The sequence below is a fragment of the Cebus imitator genome, unplaced genomic scaffold, assembly GCF_001604975.1.
Source record: "Cebus imitator isolate Cc_AM_T3 unplaced genomic scaffold, Cebus_imitator-1.0 Scaffold101, whole genome shotgun sequence".
NCBI lineage: Eukaryota > Metazoa > Chordata > Mammalia > Primates > Cebidae > Cebus > Cebus imitator.
In genome coordinates this window covers 3,458,397-3,470,767 of record NW_016107416.1, presented here as the reverse complement: position 1 = coordinate 3,470,767, position 12,371 = coordinate 3,458,397, and the positions used below count along the sequence as shown (strand labels likewise).

The 12,371-nt window shown below is 36.9% G+C and overlaps 1 protein-coding gene across 2 annotated transcripts in view; it reads right to left on the bottom strand.

Annotated features, from left to right (window-relative positions):
• Positions 1 to 11,047, bottom strand: part of CTLA4 (cytotoxic T-lymphocyte associated protein 4) — a 19,344-nt gene extending 8,297 nt beyond the window's left edge. The window contains exons 1-2 of one of the 2 annotated variants that reach the window (XM_037741486.1): positions 10,882 to 11,047; positions 10,518 to 10,618 (exon numbers count right to left, since the gene is read on the bottom strand). The gene's annotated coding sequence lies outside the window, so the exon portion shown is untranslated. Of the gene's footprint in view, positions 1 to 10,517; positions 10,727 to 10,881 lie in introns of those variants that run through there. The other variant, XM_037741487.1, reaches the window with a different exon arrangement.
• Positions 11,048 to 12,371: the final 1,324 nt, after the last annotated feature.

Below are 12,371 nucleotides of genomic sequence, written 5' to 3'. Positions count from 1 at the left end.
AAAAAAAAAAAAAAAAAAGGCCTATTGTAATGGATAACCACCCAATAAATAGTCATTTCTTATTATAGGGTCACTGAGAAGACAGAGGTGTAATTTACTGGGATAAACAACATAGGAAGAGCAGGTGAGAACGTGAAATGACAGCTTTCATTTGAGTATGTTGAGTTTATGGCCTCCATGAATATTAATATGGAGAGACCTGAAAGCAGTTGCCAATAGGATTCTGGAGCACAGGAAGAGATATGGGGTAAAAAACATTAGTTTAGACAACCATGAAGCCACTGATTAAAACATCATAGGCCAAGCCACAAAACGAGCATACTCTAAACATTTGTTAAATGAGTAGATAAATGAATGAAAACAGTTTAACGTAGAAGAGATGAGCACTGTAATTAGAACTTTCAAAGATGTCTTACCAGGTTCTTTACGCTTTTTGAAACTACATCTGTCATAGCAAGAAAATTCAAATGATTGTTTTAAAAAAAATGCTTGGTAAAAGAATGTTGGTGAGAAAAGACATATTCACATATACCACCCCACAGATTACTTGATAATTACAAAACGGAAAAGATAATTGATAAATCTAGCGATACTGCCTTAACCAAGTGATCCAACTGAAGATAACCATGATGAAGTGTTCTGACATCAGGTACCTCCAGATACAATACACTGAGAAGGACACAACAACTTTGTGTAGTTATTGCCAAAATTGTTTTACCTGAGGAACTGATCAGACAAATCCGTATTCTGCAAAATAACTGACCTAGATTCTTGAAAAATGTTAACATCACAAAAGATTAAAAAGGGAAAAGCCTGGAAAACCATTCTAGATTAAAGGAGAAAACAGAGACATGATGACAGAATTTAATGTGTGATTCTTCACTGAAAAAAATAAACAACACAAAGCAAATTGAATATAGCCTATATTTCATAATAGCATTACCTTAATGTTAAATTTCCTGAATGTGATCATTGTACTGGGGTTATATAGAGAAGCATCCTTGTTTTTAGATAATACATAGGTATTCCAGGTTTAAATCTCAAGATGTCATCAAGTACTCTCAGATAGTTCAGCAAAAATATGTCTGTGTTAGTAGAGAAAGGTAAAAAGAATTAAACAACAGTGATGAAATGTTCGCAATTGGTGAATCTAGGTGAAGAATGTGTGTGTGTGTTCATGGTACTACCCTTACAAATTCTTTGTAAATTTGAAGATTTTCCAAAAATTTGGAAGTAAAAATTATAAGGCCAATTATTTATATTATTGATAACATGGTAGGCAATAAACAGGAGATGAGCAAACTGAAATTTAGAGAGGAAAAGTGAATTGCCGAAGGTGATTCTCCAACCCCTTTCCTCAGATCCAAGCTCCACTTGGGACAGAACCCAATAGAAAATGTTTCCTTAGTAACCCATCAGGGTGGCTTCTGAGGGCCTGGCATTGCAAGGTCCCAGCAGATCAGAAAACACAAGGTGGAAGTCCAGGTCTTTCTTCACTGCCCTCTCCCAAATTTTTCCGTCCTAGAGGTGCTATCAGCTTCCACTGTTGCTGGGTGCATTACCAACCTCTGCCCCAACCCTTCTTAATTTTTCTCAAAGTAGTTCTTTCCTTGAGTCTTTTATTTGAACCCCCTGTTTCCTGTTGAGACCCTCATCGATCCAGTCTTACATTTGGTAATGTGGCAAAAACTGGATTGAGATCTTCGTCTTCTCATTCCCATTCAGTATTTTTCCCCAGTTATCTTATGTACAATAATAACATGTTGTGTCATATAGGTTTGCATTTACTATACTCAAACATGTGTAATTATGTCTGTCTTAGTCTAAATTCTATTTCCACAGCACCTACATCCTCAACACACACAAAGCACCTAATCAGGTCCTCCTTTGTGCCTAGCAGGTAGTAGAGAATTTCTGCATTTCAGGTTAGATCTCAAGGTTTTTATTTCTCTTGCATCTCCTTTCCAGCTCTGGGGAAAGTGCTAATCACTAAGGACACAATCATAGGCCTGACAGGCACTAATGAGCCCAGCAGAGTGATTAAGAGCATGACTGGAGTCAGAAACACATCAGTTCAAGTCCTGGCTCTGCTGCTTCTAGAGATGTGATCTTGGATGACATTTTTTAACTTCTCTGATCCTCAGCTTCCTCGTCTGTAAAACATGGGTAATTTATAGGAATTATCTTATAACATTATTATGATGATTCAATGAGCCTATACCAATGAGTTATTGAACATTGTGCCTATGATATATACGATCTCAGAAAAAATAGCTTACGTATTAAACACAGAGAAAGCTATGTGTTTTCAACTTCAGCTATTATATAAACCCTCTTTCATTATCATTTCTGCTGAATGGATGGTATTTCAGATTAAAATCAGATACTAATTATTCTAATACTCACATATTGAATTTCTGCCCTTGTCAATATTTCCATGAGCATCTGGAACCAAATAGCTTATTATTTTTTTAGCTGATTGAGTCTGAAAACTCACAACTCTACAAATAATCTAATAATTATGTATTATAAGTTCTCGATTATTCAGTGGTTGAATATTCAAATGTCTAAGGGAACCACATGCTTGGATATTTTCATTTCAGGTTAGGAAGGGGAAAGTCAATTTGCTAATTATTTTTACCACTCCAATTCTTTTTTTACAAAAAGATGGGGTGTTGGTGGTAAAGGAAATGAAAATAATTAGCTAAAATTAGGACTTGGGGATTCACTGTGATTTCATTTATACTCACTATCTTCTTACATCCTAATAGCTTGAGTAAACCCCAGATTGGTTTTATAGTACTCTTAGTGGTTACTGGATTTGAAAGATCTCTCAAGATTTGCATAATTCACAGTGGTGCCTATGGTGAAGCATCTTCAGAATTCCAGATGAGGTAGAGTTTGAAGAGTAACTGGGTTTTTCACTTAATTGTAAAAGTCCTCAATTTGTAAAACTCATTCTGAACTTAATTCAACTTTTCAGATTTTTGAATCTTTTTTTTCCTAAACCTCCTCCTATTATCCTTTGCCCAAATCGTACACACAAAAAAATCAACTTTTTATTGAAAGATTTGCACCTGGCATCCACTGTGGTACCTACTGCAAAACATCCTTTGCTTGATGGTTTCAGATGTAATGGGAAGAATGAAAAGTCTAATATTTGCATAGCATGCAGTTTCAGGACATCCCATTACGTTGAGCCTATAATCATGCCTAATTAAGGTTATATACTCTGTGTGTTTGTGCTAATTAGCTCATCACACACAGCTCCTTTCAAAATCAACTTCAAAGGAAAAAGAAAATCATCTACCAAAGTGAGTGACTGCTGTAGAAGAATCTATCAATCATCTCACTTCGAAAGAGAATTAAAGAGAAAGGAAATGATATGCAAAGTGACTGGAAAGAAATTTTAGCTTCATTACCATTAAAGGGTGAAAATATGGGCTGGGCAAGAACCCACTTAAATAAATGTGGTAGATTAATTTTCAGTCCCTAGGAAACTATAATCCATTTCCTAAAATCAGGTAAAAATGGATGCTTCTGAGCTGTGGACTTTGTCAGTCCTTTTGAGGGGAAACAAAGTAAGTTCCTGCTGGCTTTTCAGTTTACATTGTGAACAGGGTGGTCAGGGAGGCAAAGTTGTATTTGCTGATTTGCATGGCAATGAAATGCAGAGCCTGCTTCAATTGAAAGGTAATCTTTGCCTGTCAGAGATTTAATTATATAGAGATGAAAACAAATATTTTTGAATGAATAAATAATAAGTTGGCTGTGTGTGGTAGCTCATGCCTGTAATCCCAGCACTTTGGGAGGCTGAGGCAGGCAGAATACTTGAGGTCAGGAGCCTGAGACCAGCCTGGCCAACATGGTGAAACCCCATCACCACTAAAAATACAAAAATTAGCTAGGCATGGTGGTGCATGCCTGTAGCCCGAGCTACTTGGGAGGCTGAGGAACGAGAATCGCTTGAACTCGGGAGGCAGAGGTTGCAGTGAGCTGCTATACTCCATCCAGCCTGGGCAACAGAGCAAGACTATATCTCAAAAAATAATAAGTTAACTGTGGTCACAAAACAATTTGTACAGGGAATCTGTGTTCTAACTGCCTATGTTCCTTACTTTATATGGTTATATCTTTTTGAATATCTTACCTCCACTTATGTATAATGTTCTGTCATTATATTTGTAATTTTAGACATTTCCTTCTCTGATTGTCTATCAATGTCCTCAGCTTCTCACTCCTAAAAGTAAAATTAAAGTTGGATTTTTTTTTTCTTAATCCCTTAGCCCTGTTGCAACACAGCCAGTCATAAATAAATTTAGGTAAGTGGTTTTACCAAAATCCAAAAATAGCTGTTTTCAAAATAGGTAACCCTCTTATTTTACAGATCAGAAAACTGATATTGAGAAGCTAATTGACTTGCCCAGGGTCACATATTTAGATATTATTCTTTCATCATCAAGAAGAAATAAACAGAAAGGGAAGGATAAATCGTCCCATATTTGACCTGTGATGCTCTCCCCACAATGTACCCCAGCTGAATGGTACATTCAGGAGTGTACCTGATTCCTATGGAGAACAAGCTGAGATTACCCAGTACCATTTCCATTTTACAAAAGAGGAAACTTCACAAATCACTAGTGTTTTCTTGCCTGAGCGCAAGGAGAGGGAAAGCTTGGACTGGGACTACAAATCATCTTTAATGCTGAATGAACCACCCACCTACACCCCAAAAGTTGCTAGCTATCTATAAAGATAGTTGCTAGCTATCTTCCATTGGAAGTGCCAAACATTTGATGGAACACATTTCTTGCATGATATTTATGGCTGATACAATCTCAGCCTTGAGCACTTATTTCAGTTTCTTGGTTACAGAGACACTGCTTTCACATTTTGAGCTGTGTTATTTTGGGCTCTGCTGCGACTGCCGCATTTCAGTGATGTCAAGCCTTGACCTTCTTCATACCTCAGGTCATAGGACATGGTTATGCCCAAACCTTGAGCACAGAAAATATAGAAAAGGAGTACCTTTACTGTTTACCGTGTGAGTAATAGCAGCTGTGATGGCGGAAAAGGGTGTGTTTGGTGACAAGAAATACAGGGTGTTTTCACAGCCTGTGGCAGGCATTGACTCCTGGAGCTAGAATAAATGTTAGTGAGTTCTGCTGTCTCATTTTAAACAGAGAACATGAAGGCCCAGGAAGGTGAAATGATTTACCCAAATCACCCACACAGCCTGTTGGTGGTAGAACCAAGATGAGAATCCAAGGGCCCTTGACTCTACTGTAATTTTCTTCTCACTGCCTTTACTGTCATTCACCACCTTCACAAGAGCCTCTTGAACTGACATGACTTCTGACTCTAGTTTTCTGCCCAGTGTGCGACTTCAAACCCAGCCCCACCAAACTTCCTGCTAGGTCTTGGGTACCCACAAGCACAAATCAACAAATCATTTAAGTCAAAAAAATGCATATTGTCTTATAGAAGCATTAATCACAACAGCCAAAGTGGAAATATTCCACGTGTCCATCAACTGATGAATGATAAACAAAATGTGCTATATTGACACCATGGAATATTATTCAGCCATAAAAAGGAATGAAGATGCATGCTACAACACGGGTAAACATTGAAAATATTATACTGAGTGAAAGAAGCCAGACACAAAAGGACACATATTGTGTGATTCCACTTATACGAAATATCCAGAATAAGCAAGTCTGTAGAATCAGAAAGCAGATTATTGATTGCTAGGGTAATGACTGCTTGATGGTATGAGATTTATTTTTCAGATAATGAAAACGCTCTATAGAGTAGCACAGTGGTAACTATTACATGATGTTGTAAATATACTAAATGCCACTGAATTGCACACTTTGAAATGGTTAAAAGAATAAATTTTATGTTATGTGCACTTTACCACATACACACACAAATATGGTCATATTGACAGATTCTATAGGCATTCACCATCTTAGAAAGCACACTATTGGTCTTACAGTATTCTTGGCCATATGTTTTGTTCCCCTCTGAATGTAATCTGGCCAAATCTGAAGTCAAGTTCCACTTCTTTCCAAGTGTAGAAAGAATGAACTGGTGGGCATATTCTTCATGGACTTAGGCAAGGAAAAAAGATTCTGGTTATTACTCATTGTCTGCAATTCTGATCCCACATCACATTGAACCATTACCATCCAGAATCTGAGATATGGATCACTGGCTCTGCCCTCTCCTACACACAATTTTCTAACAGGTTACTCAGCTGTGGACTAACTAAATGAGATGGAGGTAAGCCATGTTAGGAAGGAAACTTTGGATCAATAAACTGTATTATCCCAGTGTGCTTTAGAAGAATATGATTTAAAAGGAGCTGGTTACATTTAGCAGCTCTCCTTAGCAGGCCCCATTTCATAGCATATGTTCTAAGAGGAAAATCTCTAGCCCAGTACTTCAGCAATGCAGAAGAAGCTGAATAACTGTATTGACATAGTCACATCAAGACCTGTTGAGGGCAATAAGAGTAATGCACTTTAGCTAAAACCTAAGCTCTTTAGTTTTTGTCTGGCACATGCATAGAGCTTAGTTTCTGTATACACCTAATAGGATCATGTCATGGCAATGATATTGTCTGTTTAGGAATCCATTGCTTATATTTTTGTTGTTTCTTACCATTATTTAGATTCAGTCTGATCACATAAAGTTCTTTCCGCATGCAAAGTTTGAACTTTGTAGTTCTGGACATTTCTGTTCCATTGGTTAAGAAATGCTAACTAGTAGAAAACACCAGAAACATGTGTTTCCTGTCCTCTTAAAATATAAGCAGATCAAGAGGCTTCCATCAAATGCACCTCCTGCATTTCATCCTTGGGTAAGGTAGACAATTGTGGGCATCAGAACAAGTAAGCTTATTTGGAATTTTAAACTCACAATATTTTTTAAAGAGGTAAAAAAAAGTTATGATGTTTAAAAAGTAAATAGGCCAGGTGCAGTGGCTCATGCCTGTAATCCCAGCACTTTGAGAGGCTGAGGCAGGTGGATCACCAGGTCAGGAGTTTAAGACCAGCTTGGCCAAGATGGTGAAATCCCACCTCTACTAAAAATACAAAAATTAGCTGAGTGTGGTGGCAGATGCCTATAATCCCAGCTGCTCGGAGGCTGAAGCAGAGAATTGCTTGAAACCAGGAGGCGGAGGTTGCAGTGAGCTAAGATCACACCACTGCACTCCAGCCTGGGTGACAGAGAGTCTCTGTCTCAAAAAAAAAAAAAAAAATTAAATGTTTGTCACTGGAATTTATTATCCTAATTTATAGGATAACCTCAATAACAAGTTTATGATCATGTTGCCAAATTAATACAATTTTCTCATGATTTAGAATCACTATTTCCATTCAAGAAAATAAATCACTTCCAAATTATCTGAATCTGTCTCCAAATATCCAGGCTTTCTTTTTAATTAACCTCATAAAATGTCTAGGTAAGTAAATGCCATTTGTATAATCTGAATATACTCACTGACTTCACTATCTCCTGTAGCAAAGAAAAACTAAAAAAAAAAAAAAAAAAAAATGAAACCCTAAGGATTTTTAATTTAACACAATGGGAAAGAAGAAAATGAGAATAATAAGAGAACTGAGAAACAAATGAAATAAAGGAAAAATGACAAAACAGAAACTTTAAATGAAGGATAATTTACATGTATTCAAAGAAGCATCAGTTCTACCCATCTGACAGAATTAATCAGCAACAAGAAAACATTGGTTTTTATTATGGGTGGAACTTGCCTAAAATTCCAAAAACCTCTTGATATCACAAAACCCCAAAAAAGTGCTCTGCTAGATGTTTTTATACAAAGAATGTACAGATAATGTCACTCTAGTGCTAAATTTGGCAAATAAAATTGATGGTGATTGATAAGACCCGTTGAATCTTCAATCTCTTTTTTTTTTTTTTTAGAGTCTTTAACTCAAATTTCTTCAGCATAAATGGCTTTTTGAAGTCACAAACCTAAAAGGAAATTCTTACTCAGATTTGATCATATTTCTGTTGACACTGAATTAGATAACTTTTTAGAGATTTGTGGCAGTTTGAGATGTTACTGAGATTCAATGCCTCAAGCTTTGTTGTTCCTGCAGAGAGACCTCAATTTGAAGCTTTACAGTTTGAAAACACATCACAAAATGTACAAATTGTTTCTACAAAACATTTTCAATAAATTCTGTGTTAATTGCTCCTACCCACTGTTTTCCAGCAGACATTTAGCCAAGCTAAAGCATATCAGGGGAAGACAACAATTTTTCATGCTCTCTAATTCCAATTAATCACACTGGATTAAGTCATAGCATGCGAAAAGTAAGAAAGGGTACCTATAAGATGCATAAAGTGGTTACTTAGAATTTAAGAGGTTTTGGTTATAGGCCTGGATCTGATGCTGCCTACATGTGAATTATTTTAATTATATAATTGCACCAGAGTTTTTCCCACCTGAGAGATAAGGAGGCACTGTTAGGAAGGATCTCTTACTTTCAACTCTCAATAATTTTTAATTAAAAGTGTATTTTTCCCTTCATGATATATAAGTTTTAAAAGCAGATTAGAAAATCATATTTAGAGTATAATCTGCTTTGTAAAATTAAAGCAAAAATATATGCAGAATTACATATACTGACATGTTAGTGATACTAACATAATGTTTACTTTTTACCTATCTGTATTTTTCATTTTTGTGAATGTATATGTGTTATTTTGTAGTTAGAAAAAAAGATATTACAAATAATAAAAATTAAGTCCTCTTAATGTTTACATAACACTAAGTATACATCAGGTCATAGGAACTGTGGCATCCCAGTTTTTGGAGAAGTTGAAAGGACATAAGATATGCATTTAGCTTCTTCTCTTTCATGTAGAGATTTGAAATCCCAAGTTTAGTCTATATGAGAACTCCAGTTCCTAGAATACACACCAAAGAAGCAATTTCTCCAGCACAACATATTACAACACCGGCTTCTTTACTTTTGTTACTCAATCATCATCACGATAACCTGAAAGCACTTCTGTGTTAACTATCCTGGAATACTATAAAAGATACTGTACACATTAAGAAACACATTCTTTTCCCCCAAAGATAAATTACATTATTGGATCTGGTCAACTGGACATGCAAATAAGTAGATGATGTGACCTATATAAGAGTGAGACTTTAGTGGAGTAAAAAAAAATTTAAGCTTTTAAAACCATAACCACGGTATTAAAGATATCCACAACCAAGGTATTAAAGATATCCATCACAGTGGGTAAATTTTAGAAGGAGGTAAATTTATTTAATGCTGTCTGAGCTATCTGGGCCCAAACTCATTGAGACCTTGAATATGGAAATCAGAACTTTAAGGTCCATATCTTATTGATTTTGACAAGGAGAAACTGACCCTCAAAGGCAGAGAGCTAAGCCTGGCTTCATATCAACGGCTGACTGCATTTTCTGAGTGCATGTCCTCAGTTTCTTACTCTATAGAAATCATACAAGATACACCAAGCAGGTCAGGCAGACTACCTTCAGTTTAAGGTGGACTTTGGTTGTCAGGGGTAAAAACTGTCAGAATCAGGTATCAGATAATTCCCAGAAATTCCACATTCAGTAGAATAAATTAAACATGACCTTGAGCATACCATGAGCAGAAAACTGAGAGACCAATCTTATGCAATTTTAGAATTCTCTGGCTGATTCCTCTATGTCAGAATAATATTCCTACTTAAAGATAATTTTCTCTCTGAGCTATAGGAGTATAGTCCAAGGCTCCTGACCATGCCAGCCTCTTCTCTGAAAGAAGGAAACAAAAGAAGGAAAAGAGCCTCATCTTTCTTTAGCATGTGGAGCTCTTTTATTTACCTAAGTTTAATACAAAAATATATATTTAAAGAGACATCTCCACCATGTTACAAGGAGAATCCCAGGGAAATATAAGGAAGGCTGGCTTCCCACAGCTCATCATAGCTTCAAGAAACTCTCAGTAATGAAAGGTCAATTGTTTCATCTTTATAGGAAGGTGAGTGTAAAACTGCAAATCCAAATAACTGTAACTCTTCAAATGTGTCAGTTTGGAAGGCTATAATTTTCCAGTGATGCTGTCCTTGTCAGAACATCCCTGGGATACCTCTTGGAATTATTCTCACTTTTATGGGGGAGAAAAAAAATGCAGTGTGTTATTACTTTGATATCATGTCTTGGTTTTGCTACAAAGTGGAAAACATCTGGTTTGGTCACCAACTGTCCTCGGTGAATGAGAAAATTGTTGGGGGAAAAAATCAAATTCACATTCAAACAATAAATTAGGGCTACCTTTGAAGATACTGCAAAAATTGTGCTACAGGTCTTTGAATAGCAGACACATTTTCAATTACGGCAGTGTACCACTAGAAAAAGGAATGAGCTATTACATTCTGAGAACTGAGGAGAAGGCATGTTCCTGCCTCACAGCCGTACAAGGCAAGTAGAGAGAAAGGAAGATTTCCCCCTTACCTACCACTTGTGCAGGACTGCAGCCAAGTATCAGGCCCCTGGGGGATCAGATCAGGTGTGATGACAAACTTTCACCAGGCATAATTCAAATAACAGCACTAGAACCTAAAGAAAAGATAATGCACACAGGTAGATAAGTAGAACACAAAGAGGAAACCAGGCAGGCAATAGCCGGATACGTCTTCATTGGGAAGGTCAGCCCACAAATGGGTGAGCCCCACCTCCCAGGATAGAAAGATGGAGTTTAGGTCAGGGCTTCTGGCCTCAGGGAAAAGTATTGGTCAGAGCAAGGCAGAAAAAAGAGCAAAAGCAGAAACTCAGTCCTCTGAGATCCAAGCAAAAGGGAGCAGGGAAAAGCTGGGGCTTACCTGACTATGGAGGCAGTCCAATGGTCATTTCCAAGACCAGGAGCCAGGTGAGAGCCCAGTGACATGAAATTCACTGAATCCAAGTCTTGGATAGTGATGAGGGCTAAGGCTCTTTCAATGAAGTACTGAGACTTGTAAAACCTTTATAACTTCAAATAGGACTGAAGTGAAACAGAGCCCAGAGTGAGGTGAGACAGATGGGGGAGCTGAGATATTTAGGAACACAGATGAAAGAAACTGATCAAGATAGAGATAAAAGACATAAATAAAGTCTGCTTAGATGCCCAAGGTCGTTCTCCAAAGAGACCAAAACTAATTTAAATTCTGATAAGGTTATTTTAGGATATCTATCACTTTACTCTATAGGCAATCCTCACATGAAAAATTACGTTTCCTTTCCCTTCTGAGTTTATTGTCCTTCAAAAGATGCTATTATATTTCATGGATTACTGTGATTTGCCAATTACTTTTTTTTCTTTTTTTAATTCAACTATCCAAGGTTAGTAGGGTTGAAACTAGACCGTGGTTTTCAAACAGCAGACAAATTGAGACCAGACTATATTCTAAACTCCCCCATGTTGTGGTTTCATTACGCTCTTGAAACCCAAGTCAATTTTATAAAAAGAGTTGATAAAACTGGTCTAAATTCTTAGCAAACTTGACCTAGTTAGAACTTGAAGTTAATTCAATTTTAATTTGGGGTGCAGTGCTGACAGTAGAAGTGAAACTAAGTTTGTGCAAATGTATAATAACTGAAGAGGAGGAAAAAATTATTATTAAATGATATATTAACCCAAATCTCTGAGCACTGAGTGGACAACTGGTTAAAAAATATTCCAAGTCTAAAAGCCCAGAAATTACTCTAGATCATAATTCTAAAATAATGTTTCTGATTCAGTTCAAACTTTCCAAGAACATTCACCCTTGATCTGAAACTGAACCTGAGAAATTTCATACTAAAAGTCATCATAAACTGCTTGCATGAGAATTATGTTTTCATGATGGAACTATAGTGTAATCATTGTCAGTTACTAACTACAATCTTGAGACCGAGTCAGTGGGGCCAAAAAAGAAAGAAAGGGAGAGGAGAAAGAGAGAGAGATACAGAGAGAGAGTGTGGAGAGGGAAGAGAGAGGGAGGGATGGAGGGAGGGAGGAAGGAAGGAAGGAAGTAAGGAAGGAAGGAAGGAAGGAAGGAGGGAGGGAGGGAGGGAAGGAAGGAGGGAGGGAGGGAGGGAAGAAAAAGGATTAAGTTCATGCATTCTCAGAGCAAGTTACTTTGACCCTTGGAAATAAGATACTATTAGTCTTATTCTGAATGCTTCTCAGAAATATCATTTTTTTTGGTGTTATATCTGACATCTGGACCAATCCCAGAGAGCTCTATCTCCAGTGAATCACAAAATAATGGGATCGATATTGACATCCAACTTTCACTGTCATCATTTCTCTAAGCCAAGATTTCTTAACCTCAGAATTGTTGACATTTTG